We start from the raw sequence: 13,752 nt of genomic DNA, 5'->3' as shown, positions 1-13,752 counted from the left end.
TGCAGGGCCGGCTCAGTGGGCATTGCCAACACTCGTTCTTTGGTTCCTCCCATGAGAGCCACGATTCTGTTCTCTGCTTTCCCTCCTTGATGGGAGGGTCCGAAGGCCATGGGTCTCACCTCGGTGCCCGCATGGCCGGCTCCTGGGCCCAGGCAGCATTTTGGGGGTTAGGGAACTCATTGTTTAAACCATCGGCATCTGCGCTGTGGGCGGATCTGGCGTTGGGTGGCTGCCCAGCGTGGGTGCCGCGTCCTGCCCAGGGGCCCTGCCCACGTGTCCAGTGTGGCCTCCTTCCTCCAGGTGGCTGGTCACTGGACCTCCTCTGAGCTTTCTCAGACCCTGACCTCGCCACCACCACCGACCAACACCCAGGCTGTGGCTGGGACACCCTCTCCCGTTCTGCTTGTTTGCTTTTGCGTGGCTTACGTTTACTTATTCATTGCATTTTATTCTTTTAAAAAATCTGGCTGAGGCACCACCTCTCTGGGGAATCCTTCTTCGGCCACTGGCCACTCAGGCCGGGTGGGGGCTGTGTCCCCTGGGCACTTCCGTGTCTTCTCCTCTCGAGGCCCCTCCTGGTGCAGCTCACCGTCACCCTCTCTGCCTGGGTCCTTTGAGGCCACAGGGGCTGTGTACGCAGGCCCCCCGCCCCCCCCTTTTGGATAAGGTTCTGGGAACTCTGCTTCGACAGCCTTTAAGAATCTCACTGCAGACCCCAGCGCCCCCCTCGCCACGCTGGTGACCAGGGGTCCTCCTGGGGGTTCCGGCAGACGGACTTTTCTCACCTTCGTGACCGCCTTCCCTGCAGCAGGGTCAGCGAGTCGACTCGGCCCGGGTGCTGACCCAGCCCGCGAGAGGCGCTCCTCCGCGCGGCTGGTCTTTAGGCCGCCCCCACCAGGGGGCAGCCCGGCTTCGTGCGCGCACAGGAGCACACCTCGGAGGCCGCCCGCTGCTGCCGGGACTGCCCTCCGAGCGAATGTCAGTGGAAGAGGGAAATCTTTGTGTCGAGGTATTTTTTTTTTACCTGGCCTGAACACAGACAGCCCCATCACGCGGGGCGGTCTGGGCTGCGGGAGCGAATCCCGTCATTCCCACCACACTCGTACACAACAATAACGCCCGTGGGCCTGGGCTCTGGCCCCGTTTCCCTCGGTCCTGGGGACGGAACGCAGCCCCTCCTGCCCTCGCTGTCTGCACCTCTCGCTCCTTCCCAGCCTGTCGTCCATCGGCCGCTCTCCTCCACGACCTAAGCTCAGCTCGGAACCTGGCGGTGGACAGCAGAGGCTGGGCTCGTGAATCTCACTGGTAGGAGAGTCCCGGAGCAGTGACTAACCACACGTGTCTGCCAAGCCTCAGCCGGTAACTGGCAATGGGTGTGTGAGTGAACAAGGGAGCAAGAGCGTAGCATCATGGAAAACTAGTTAGAAATGCCTGTGCGCATTTCACAGAAGAGGCAGCGGCACCTGTGACCTGGCTCCCGCCTGTGGGGGCGCGTGCTGCAGAGAAACCCGGCTGTGCCGGCCCCGCTGTCTTCCTGCCTGTCCTCCTCAGGGTGGCAGAGGGGCGGCAGGCCAGAATCAGGCTGAGAGCTGCAGGCAGGTTGCTCCCCCCGCCCCGCCCCCCACAGTCCTCATTTTACACCGTCATCGCCATCATCTGCTGCTGCTGACGACTGTGGAGCCGGGCTTCTCCAAACTCAGCAGGAGCCGGCCCACAACCGGCGTGTAGGCTGGAGTCTGTGAGGGGGCAGCCACAGGTTCCAGGGCCACGTGGGCTGCCCTGTGCGAACCCTGGAGCTGACCATGGCTTCATCGGACTCCTCTGATGGACACCAGGCAACCCTTCCCCCCCGCCCCCGCCCGCATTCCTAACCCCCCCCCCCCCGTGATGCTGGCAGTTAGACGCCCACAGAATTCTCTAGAACAGAGGGACGTGGTTGTGAGAACACACTGAGGTAATAGCCTGCGGATGGGAAATGCCCACTGGCCTCGGCGTGGGGTGACAGACGGCCCTGATCCGGGTGAGGGACGGGGTCAAGGCCATGACCGCCCCCGTCACCGGTGCTGTGAGAGCAGGGCGCTGGCAAAGACTTACAGCAGAGCGCATCAAAACGTCGTTAGTGAAACATTAGCATTGTACTCCCTTCGGAAGGGCCGCGGCCGTCATCCCCCTGTAATGCCGGAGGACAGCTCCCATAAATGCCCTTCCTTTTCCCTCAAGCAGAAAATGAGGGGCGCGCCGGGGCTGCCGGATCCCCTCTCTCTCCACGCCGCGCGCTGGAACTGTTGCCCATTCATTTTTCTTCGTCAGCCGGGGCGGGCGGGCCGCTCGCCGCGTGACAGGCTGCAGCTTTCCCTTTATTTGAGAAGACAGGAGACTGATGCCCTTTGGAGGGAAAGGAATTGCTTCTCATTGCTTGAGGACGATAAGCTTTGAAGATGGATTTGCAGGAAGCCATCTGCTTCCAGTAAGCACTGACTGTGTGTGTATCATTCTCCCCCAAGCGCGGGAGGCAATAAAACACCGATGCTCGCAGCTCAACAGCAAAGGCCTGGGGAGCTGAGGGGCCGTCGCAACGGCACCTCCATCACCCCTCGGGTCTGGCCCCTTCCCTGGAGCGGGCAGGGGGAGGGCCTCGGGGACCTTCCCACCGCGTTTCCACTGCCTCCCTCATCTGGCGTCAGCAATAAGAAAACTCAAAAGAACACATTTGAATTTTTAACCAGTGAAAAAAACACTTAGCCTTATAGACGGTTAGAGCTGGAAAAAATGTTAAGTATCTCTCATTTTTGTCAAAGACAATGGAACACCATCGCTTCACTCGGGGCGGTTGAGAATTGAGACAAGAAGCTAGGACTCTGGTTATTCAGAGAAGGGGTTTGAGGCTGCGCTGGGAGCCACGGAAGACACAGTGAAGCAATTACTAAAGGAAAGCAAATATTCCAAAGCACTCACACGAGACATTCTATAACCAATTGACACCGAGGTGCTGCCCCTGGAAAGGGCGGGTGTTGGGAACCGCCCTGACTGGTATCAGAAGCTGTAACCCCCGCCTAGGCTAAGGCTAAGGGAATGCCCTTGGAACTGTAAGCCAGCAAGGAGACAAAAGCTTATCTTCCTGGCAGGAATGCTGCTTCTGGGGCTTTATTCATGACTGAACCCAAAAAAGCTTGGTCGGTTAGCCAAAGACGGGTAAGATTCCCCACGGGGGGAACGACCTAAGCCAGGCACAATCACTTTGGGAGGCCCCCCCAAAGAAGGACTTGGGGGGCTGCAGCAAAAGGGGGTGATGGACCCTCGCTCCTTGGCTTTGACATAGCCTGAGTTCTCAGCATCTGGGAAAAAACCTCCTTGTCTCCCAGTTGTCTTAGTTCCCTTGCTCCACCTAAGCCTGAAACAATGACAGAGGATGGTGCAGCTCTGTGCTGAGAAGTGCGGATTCCCTGGGTGATCAGGCCTAAGAAAGAACATGTAAATTACTGTGAAACCTTCTTTGTTTAGAATGCTCTCAGTTGAATGAGAAGGGTCTTAGGAGGAAGTTAGTTTGTTCCTCAAAGTTTTACAGCCTAATGAATACTGTACTTTACCTGAATTATTATGCAGAATGAGCCCAATAAAAGCAGGTATGGACTGTAAATCGGCGCACTCCCCACTAGGGGGGGTGGCCATTTCGTCCCTACTTCCCCACAGAAACTAGTCTGTCTCTGTGCATGTGTCGTTTTTTCTCGCGTGTTTTCGTCGAGCCATCCACAGCGTTCTGTGGTCACTGCTGGCTGGGGACCCACGCGCAACAGGCAGGGGTCCAGGTGAGGCCTGGGCACCTCCGCTGGCCTGGCGTGGAGGTGGGGGCAGCGTCCCGGCGGTGGGTGGCGGGGGTGTAGGACGCAGGCGGCCTGGAAGGAGGCTGGTCCTCATCGATCAGTAATGACCAATGAAACTCACATGGCTGAAGAGACGAATGATCACTGAGGATAAGGAGTCTACAGGGTGCAGGTGGGGGCAGGAGAGGCTCGTGCCGGGAGGAGACGAGGTCTCTGCAGGGGCATGGAGGGCAACCTGGAGGCGGGGCCCCGCTGGGGCACTGGCCGCGGGGGGCGCTGAGCCTCCGGAAGCTGCCGCCCAGCCCCGTGGTGAGTGCCCTCGGCCTTTCCCTGAGCGGCCGGCAAGCTTGGATTCCGGCGGCCTAGGTAGGCAAGGAAGCTGCCTTGGTCTCAGTGTGGGAAATCGTCCATCAACTGTGAAAATAACAGCATGAAGAAAACCCAGGAGGCGGCGATGGTGGTGGGGTTCCGGAAGGCCCGAAGGGGTCCGCGGCAGCGAGAGCACTGGGGGTAAACACGAATGTAATAAAACCCGAGACCGCCAGGGGGCGCAGGCGTTTCTGCAGGCCTCACGTCTCATCCGCACGCTGACACCTTTCCCTGCACCCTCAGGAGTTCACGTAGGCTGAAAATTCCAGGATTTTCCCAAGTGATCGGGTGCATTCCCCTGCCCCCCTGGCAGCTTTGTTCTCTGCTTTTAAATGATGTGGCAAAATCATATTTTTGCAACAACACAGGGAAAAAACCAACTTGGTTTTTGATGTGTGTGCTGTGTTTTCATGCCCTGAGGCACAGAGGGTTTAGCAGTGGCTGGAAATGAAGGCGAAAGCATTCAAAGCCGTGTGGGAATTTGATAATTCTGTTGGATTCAAAGTTACTCGTATGACTTTGGAAATAATTTCCCAATTCTCTATTTTCCAACAGAGGTTATTAGTCTATTAATAACCTCTGGGCATGTAAGCGACACTCTCAGACATGATGTGGCACCCACCTCACTGTCCGACAGGGACAGGGGACAGTCCGACCCGACAGCCTGGCTCCCAGGGAGCGAGGAGACCCAGGTCCCGGCTCCTGGAGACTCTCCGCGCACCACACACCCGGCTGTGGGTTGCACGCGGCCAGCAGGTCTGGCACGGAGAGCTGTCCCCTGTGTGTGGGTGAACGGAGGACACGCTGGTCACGGGGCTTTGTGCGTTTGCCTCGTGGGGTCTCACGTTCCTCCGCTGGAGAAGGAAAGCATCCTTGTCGATCATCTCTACCAAAATCCTGCGACTTAAGCCTTGTGGGAGTTGAGTTTATTTTATTTTATTTTTCATCATTGGGATACACTGGGATACAAACGTTAGCTGTGGCCTGTGATATATGAGTTGAAAAATCTTTTTACCGGTTTTGTTCATGAAGAAAATGTGGATCAAGGCCATCACTATTTTTTAAAAGTCACATCTAAATGGGTATGAATTGTTTAGGCATAAGAGATGATATCAATACCAGTATTTTATGAAATAAAATCTTAACAAATGAGAAGTTTTCAGTGAAATGTATGAACCAGAACACATTACCTTGGTTCAATCAGCTTTATTTCTAATTTTTAAAGTTAGCCCAAACGGGCGATTTCACTGTGTGAGTTACCCAACAAGATAAAGGCAATAAAAGGAAAGGAAAGGAAAGCTTTGCCTGATTCAGGGCTTAAGAAACCCACTCAAGTCTGTTGGTGAGTGGTGGATGTGGGTTCAGTGTATTTGTTTTGTTATTATTATGTATCCTCTATACATGAAGTGGGGTACTGTTTCAACAATTAAGTTTGTACCTTTTTTTCCACTGAAAGAAGAGCCAGAAAGTGCTCTGGGACCTCTGGAGGGAACCCAGGTTCTCAGCACATGTGTGGGTCCCCAGGAATCCCTGCTGGGGTCCCCTTGGGGGTGGGAACACCCAGTCATTTCAAACCAGCTGGTCCCGGGGAGGTGCCTGGGAGTGGCAATGGGAAGCCCCAAGTTCTGCAGACTTGCAGGTTCTTCGGGTTATTTTCACATTGCTGGGGCGGGTGGGCCTCCTGGAGGGAGGTGCGGGCCTGGCAGGCAGCCCTTCGCAGGCTCGGATCCGGCCCTCCGTTCGGGGGCAGGACTCGCCCTGGGGACTAGCCTTTGGAGACTGTGAAGAAACCCTCTCCGGGCAGGGCCTGCCCTGCTTGGGGGGTGGGGGGTCCGCCCTGCCCACCCCCCCTTCTTGGGGGACTCTGAAGAGCCACGATTCTGGAAGTCAGGGACATCTCAGAAGTAGACCATGGACTTCCTGCTAATGACACAGTTCAGCACTTGAATCATTACTTGAAAGTTAATTTTAAAAGTGATCGTGGCAATCTGAATTTATGGAACAATCATATCATTTTATAAGTAATATGGACTCATTTAGAAAATGTGGAAAATGCACAAAAACAGAAAAAAAAATCATTCAAACTCCTAAACCCAATGACAATAACAGTAACTATTTTGGTGTGGCTATATATTCTCTTAAGGAAAGAATATTTTAAGGAGATGGCAAGTATTCCAAGGATGACCAACTGTACACCATTCATTAAAGTAAGAAACACCCAAACCTCTAAGAATGTTTATGAGTTTAGGCCAAACTGACAGCAATTGCCAGGGAGCAAAACCTCAATGGATTCAGAAAATACTCTGGAAAATGGCAGCTTTGTGCCTTATCTTATGTGCTACAAGTGAAAGAGGAGATGTAAGTGGGTCGCATGAAATCCACTGGTGATGGACTAGGGAGGTGGGAGGAGCAAAGATAGGAACCTCTAGGACTGGATAAAATGTAAAAGGGATACACACATACTTCCATATTTGTGAGCACAGCATAGTTAACAGTCAATAATTAGCATGACAACAATGACAGTGTAACAATGAGGGGATCTGCGGTCCCCCACCCCTCCCCAGTGGTGAGGCGACTGTGCCCCGAGGGCTCCGGAAAAAGGGAAGTTGTGCTTGTTACCTGAGGTGCAAAAAGATGACAGACAGGCTTAATTAAGGTAAAGATGTAACTACCTGCCCTGACTCCCTTTTGGTTAGAAAGTTCTCATTTCAGACCATCCTGTGTGGTTACTCTGGTCTCTGAGTTTGTAAGGCCATCACACAGCCTCCCCTGAGCTTGTTGGGGTTCAGTGTGTGGCCCCTGTTTGTTCATACATCTGACAGAGGGCATCGTGCACGGAGGGTGTGTTGGGACCGCTCCGCAGGCGGTGCAGCCTCCGGAGTCCGCGGGCACCTCGGTTTGGTCTTTATATGGACTAAACACTGGGTGAGGGGTTTTGTTTTGCTACCTGTTGAGCCCTAAAGGCTAGAACAGAGACTGGACCAAAGTTTGCACTAAAAAATATATTTGTGAATGAATGAATGAATGAATCAATCAATCAATCGATCAATGGACTTTGGTTAGGGTTATCAGACTTAGCAGATAAATACAATATAGCACACCCAGTAATTTAAAATTTCCTATAAACAACAAATAATTTTTAGTGTAAACATATCTAAACATTGCCCAAACATACACTCAAATTTGTTTATCTGAAATTCACATTTAAATGTGTGTTCTATGTTTCATTTGGCACTGTTTCGATGAGGCTGAGGATTTCTACCATATTTCCTCCTTCCTTGTTATGGGGTAAGTAAACGGTCCTTCTCAGGAGTGGGGAGGCAGGCAACTGGTGTGTGCCTTTCATGAGGCAGAGGAAGCTTGTCACAGACTCTCCGCCTAGTAGGGTCCTTCACCTGCCTCCACACAGCCTCTCAGGGCATAAGTCCTTCATCCCTCAGATATGTGCATGACACACCTGTGGTGTCAGCCCCTGAGGGAACCATACCCTGGAAACCTACAGTGTTGGGAACCACCTTGTCCAGTTTCAGAAGCTGTAACCCCCACCCCCCCACCATGGCTAAGGCTGAGTGAGAGACCTTGGACTAGAAGCCACTGAGGAGACAAAGCTTATTTTCCTGCAGGGGCGCCACCTCTGCTCCTTTTACTTCACTCTGCCTGGCCCCCAATGCTTGGTCAATTAGCCAATGACGGGTAAGATTCCCCAAGGGGGGAACGACCTAAAACAGGCACAAATCACAGGGAGGCCCCAGGGAAGGACTTGGGGGACTATAGCAAAAGGGGATGATGGACCCTTGCCCCTTGGCTTTGACATAGCTGGAGTCTGTATTTTGTCTTTGAGAAGTCTCCTAATCTCTTGGCTGCCTTACTTTCCCTGCCTGACTTAAACCTGAAACAATGCCTTAAGCCTGAAACAATGACAGGGGGTGGTACAGCCCTGTGCTGGAAAGTGTGGGTTCCCCTGGAGATCAGGCATAAGAAAGAATATGTAAAATCCTGTGAAACCTACTTTGTTTGGAATGCTCTCAATTAAATGATAAAGGTCCGAGCAGGAAAGGAGTTTGTTTTTCAAGGTTTTGTAGCCCTTTGGCTAACAGACCTTGACTCAGAATAAGCCCTAGTAGTTCTTTGTATGATATCTATCGTTTGATCCTTACCTGTATTCCTGTGCAAAATGAACCCAATAAAAGCCCATTGAGGAAAAGGCTCTTGGTCCTTCTCCTTTGAGAGATCGGCTACCTTTCCTCCCCAAGCAGATCATGTCTTGGTAGACTTATTCTCATCCATGGCAGCTGCGGGGGGGCCCTGCAGGTAGAGCCCCCCTACACTATGGAGTAAACTCAGTGGCAATCGGTGGTCAATGGAAACAAGTTCCTGTTTAATCTCAGACTGTGAAGCAAGTCTCTACTCCATAAGGAAAGGTTAACAGTACATTCATGAGAAATTTCACATTCGGGTCTGTCAACATATCAGGAGAAAGAAACAAGTAAAACTTGGGGGAAATCAGCAATGCTGAGAAAATACCTTTCTGTCGTGATGACCAGGGGCCAGGGGACTGGGGGAGGTGGAAGAGGACATAAGGGGATAAATGGTGACGGACGGAGACTAGACATGGAGTGGTGGACCCACATACAACATACAGATCATGTATTATAGAATTGTATGCCTAGAACGTACATAATTTTATTAACCAATGTAACCCCAATAAATTCAATAAAAAAGATAAAAAAACCCACCTCTCTAGTGATACTTGAGAAATCCCACATTGGTTTAATTTCCTGTGACCTCAGCGACCCTGCACTCTCCCCTGGGACCCTGAATGCCAGCTCTCCCGGGTGCTCCTCTGCCCCGCCCCTCCTGCCACCCCAGCTGAGCTCCACTGCTCCCCAGGTTTTACCCGGCGAATCGCAGATCTGCTCTCTCCTGTCCAGACACTCATCCAGTGATGTGTGAAGAACACCTACTATGTGTGAGCAAAAAACTTGGGGACAGAATATTGAACAAAATATACATGATTTTGGCCCTGATTGTGAAAGTCTTTTGGAGAAAATACATAACCAAGTGCTCAAAAAACAGGTAGATAAACACGGTGAGAAATGCAGGGAAGAAAACTAGTGCGCGCCCTGAGCCTGGCTGAGGGTGGCAGAGAAGAGCGGTGTGGCCAGAGGGGAGACAGCGGAGGGGCCGTGAGCCCACCCGCAGTCTGCAGAAGCACACACACTGTGTCCTCATCACGAGAGCCTGGCATCCACGACAAAGCTTCAGGGCGGAGGATTAAGTAAAGAGACTTACCTTTCGAAGTGCTCGCTGTGGCCGTGACAAACCTGGGCTGAAGGTCAGTGCTGGACACGGGCACTGCGTCCAGTTAGAGAGCTTCTGCAGTAGCCCAGGCAACATACGGCGGTAGCTGGGTCTAGGCTGGTGGGAACGGAGAGAAGTGAAGACACGGAGAGAAGGCAAATACCAGGGCTTGGTGATGCGCTACGTGGGCTGGAGAAGGAGGGGTGGCGGCATCAGGGTTTGCTGTTAGGTTTCTGGGGCGCAGAACCGATGGTGTGAGTGCCGCCCTCGGAGGTGCGCAGGGCTCCAGGAGGACCAGGTGTGGGGGACAGCCCAAGTGCCGTTGGGACATGCTGTCCACTCGGCAGTCGGGTGTGCTGGTATTGGGACTCAGAGAAAAGGTCTGGATCGCATATTTAAATGGACACTCACTGACCTCTCGGTGGTGTCTGAAGCCACAAAATGGTCTCAACAACAAGTATGGAGTGAAACAGAGGGGGCACCTATGGCCAGTTCCCGAGGAGCCCCCTTATTTAAAGGGTGTGCCGTGAAGCGTGACTCGACCAGCAAGACTGGAGAGGAGCCAGGGGACGGCAGAGGGCGTGGTGCCCTCAGAGCCTGCTCAAGAGGACTCTTTGAGAAGGAAGGGGAACAGGACTCTTGAAAGATGAAGTGAAGACCGAAAACTTCCCAGTGGATTTACTGTCATCGCTGTCTGAGAACCTCGGTGGAGCTGCTCTCGGGGAGCAGGGGCCGGACCGGGGGAAGAGAGTGGGTCTGGGGAGGCCAGCAGATGCGGGCAGTGTGTTGGGACAACACCACAGCGATTTGGACATTTTCTTCTCAAGGAGACAGGGCAGCAGCTGGAAGAGTAAGTGATACAGACAGAAGGGACAAAGACACTTTGGGAGGAAGGAGACTTGCGATGTGTAAAATCCGATGGAGTGAAATCAGTTAACTAGGGAGAAGAAGGAATAGAGGAAGAGGCGCAGTCGCTGGCAGGGGAGTGAGAACCCAGGAGGCCGGAGCACACGGGCTGCACGTACGTGCAAGTCCGACCTTAGACAGAAGGGACATTTTCTCCAGAGTCAGGGGAGGCCACAGGCTCGGTTCACCTCCAAAAAGTGTGTCGGTCGGGCATGAGTGAGTTGAGATCCTGATGGAACCTGTCCTTGCGCTGCAGGAGGTGGGGCTATTCATAGCGCGAACGACAGAGGGGGGCTGTTTGCTCAGGAGCCCCACCAGCGCCTCCCACTGCCTCCCACTGGAAGTGCATGCAGGTCGGTCCCACGGTGGGCGGAGCCTTTGCTGCGTGACTGATGGGAGCAGACAGCTGAAGTGCTTCTTGTGCAAACTTGCCGATGTGGGCGCATTAGTGTTTTATTGCTCCCAATATGTTTTAGCCTCTAGTAATGGATTCCTGCAAGCGATATATCTAATACAAAAAAGCTGGCATTCCCCTCAAGCATAATTAATTCTATCACAAAGCTAAATAATTAGACTTCAAAAGTTATTTCCATTATGTAATGTAATAATCATCTAAATACGTCTGGGCTCATTTCTACGATTAAAGATGATGAGCAGTTATTATCAACAACACGACTCCTTTCTGAAACCACCGGAGTGTAAATTAACTTCACTGTGACATATGCGATATTAAGAATATAAATGATCAATGTTAATGAGTGAACAAAATAGAACCCATTTAGCGATTTTTTTTCTTTAAATTATATCTTTCTTTTAAAAGTGCAAAGTAGTTATAAAGACCAATCTTTGAGGGAAAAGTGGAGGTTGGGCTACTCAGTGAATACGAATAAAGTATCCCAGAAAGGTTCATCTTTCTTGGATTCTGAATTAAATGGAGTGGGAATTACATCAGAATATTTTTTCTCATTTAACAATTTGAAATTTATGCAGAATCTATGTACATATATTTTTAAAGCTTTAAAGCTACTGTTGCACATTTGTCTTAATGAAAAGTCCTAAGTTAAATAGGGGGCCAAAAAACCTTTCAACCTTGTCCAAACTCACAGCAACACGGGACTCCTTGGTCAATGAAACGAAAAAGCAATTCCATACGGTCTTGGAGCTGGTGGGCTGGGGTCTGAGAGCCTGTTTCTCCAACCTTCTGACGTTTATTTTCACAGGCTTCCCTTAGGGGCTGCCAGTCATACGTGGACGTGAACTTGTGTCCATCAGGCCCCGGGAGGCTGTTCTTACTGAGGAGGAACAAGTTACCGTCTTTGCAGTGTGGACCACATCAAACAAGATGACGGCGTTAGAAAGACGCTGGAAAGAGTGACGCTGGGATACTCACCTGAGTGCGAAGGGCCCTGTCCCGGAATGCAGGGACTGCGAGGTCACTTGGACTCATCCAGAAAGTGTTTACAGGGGACCTGCTGAATTCTGGGCACTGTCCTGGGTGCTAGGCAGACAAAAGGTGAACGTGCATTTTGCCCTCGAGAAGCTGGAATAATCGACAGACGGCTCGGGAGAATGGGCAGCTGGTCCAGCCCGGAGCGTCTGAGAGGACAAAGGAGAAAGTCAGCACAACGATCGGTGAGCCAGCCGCCCAGTGAGAGAAACTCGGGAAACTCAGCACCCTCTCCCCTCACAAGGAGATATGGATGTTTCCTTCTCCGTCTCTTTGCCAGAGTTTGCTCAGTCCTCTTCCTCCCCTTGAGCGTTTTCCCTGGTTCTCACCGCTCCCTGAAGTCTTCCTGGCGGGCGGGCGGGCAGGCCGAGGCACCCTCCACACGGCGCTGTCACCGCCAGTCCTCAGTCCCCCACTGCTTCTGTGGACTGACCACGTGTCCGGTTCTTGGTCCCGCTCACGCATTTCATAGGTGGCTACTGCTCTGTTCTTGTCTATTGTTCATCTTCCATCTCTCTGATCTCCGATTTCAGTAACCATTCCAGGTCTACCTTCTCATCCACTAGCTCCCGATTCTTTCTGTGGCTGTGCCTAGCCTACTTCTGAGCCCATCCACTGAGATTAACTTCAAAGATTATATTTTTTATTTCCTGTAGTTATGTTGAGTTATTTTTTATATCTTACTTAGTTTTGATAGCCTCTCTTGCTTGCTCATTTTTCCATTTTTATTTTGTTTTCCACACAGCGTTATTTTCTCTTTTGTATGCAGTAATTCTCTTCACAGCGGTGGGAGTCTCCGCATTTACGACTAGTTGTTTTGCCATCAGATCTGTTTCCTTGGAGGTTCAGGGACTTCGATTGTGAAGTGTCGTCTCTGTGACCCTCGCCCGTGGGATCGTGAGGGTGAGGGTGTGAACCGGGGCTCCCTCCGGGCCTGCTCCTGGTTCTCCCGCCCCCTCCACTGGTCGGGAGAGCTGGCAACTGTTTTATTTTGCATGGTGCTCTTCTCACTGTAATGTTAAAGAATGGTACGGATTCAACACAAGGTTAGAATGTAACATTTTAAGTCTTTAAGAATCCACCTCCTTAAGAAATTTGGTGGTAAATGTTCAGAATAGGGGACTTACCTGAGGGATGTCAGTTAAATGTCAGGGAAGCTGCCCCTCCTCTGGTGCTGGGCCCTGGGAAGCGTGGGCGCTGCAGTGGGGGGCACTCAGCTCCCACCCAGGGGTCCAGCAGCACCAGGAGCTGCTTGTGCACGGCCGCTGAGACTCTGAGGGTCCTGGGCAACGAGCACACCAAGCTGCCGCTGTGACGCGTGAGGTCCGAGAGACACTGAGTGCGCAGGTGGCTCCGTTGCTGGGGGAACGGGGACGGCACTGACTTGGTGTCATTGACTTGGGCCTGATGTGCTAATGTGTTAGTCCCATGTCCTGGAAAACGTCGTCGACCTTCCTCAAGAAAACCTTGGTGTTGGCCTTAGTTAAAATGGGACCGCAACTACTCTGTTACTGTCACCATCACTGTGCACTGCAGTGAGATGAGGTCATATGTGTATTTATGTGTATACACCACACGAGGACATATATAGTCTGGAAAAAGCCCAGCCATTGTTCATATAACAAGAATGAGCTGCATGACATCACTGTAACCTGACAGCCAAGGAGAGTGGACTGGAGTGTGCATGTGTAAACGATGAGGACTTCACTGTACTAGTCGGTGGGGGTGGCAGACACCATTGAGTGAGCACGTGTGCTGTGTGGCTGTCACATTTAAAGTGACTGAGCAAGTAGGGCAACGAATCTGCATCAAATTTTGCACTAACCTTGAACATCCCTCTGTGGAAGTTATTTGGATGATTCAGAGGGCTTTTTGACATGATGAAATGGGTGCAACACACATAAAAGT

Source organism: Phyllostomus hastatus, unplaced genomic scaffold, assembly GCF_019186645.2.
Source record: "Phyllostomus hastatus isolate PE091 unplaced genomic scaffold, TTU_PhHast_1.1 phas_contig_148, whole genome shotgun sequence".
Lineage (NCBI taxonomy): Eukaryota > Metazoa > Chordata > Mammalia > Chiroptera > Phyllostomidae > Phyllostomus > Phyllostomus hastatus.
The sequence above is the reverse complement of the archived record's forward strand: the minus strand, read 5'-3'. Positions refer to the sequence as shown.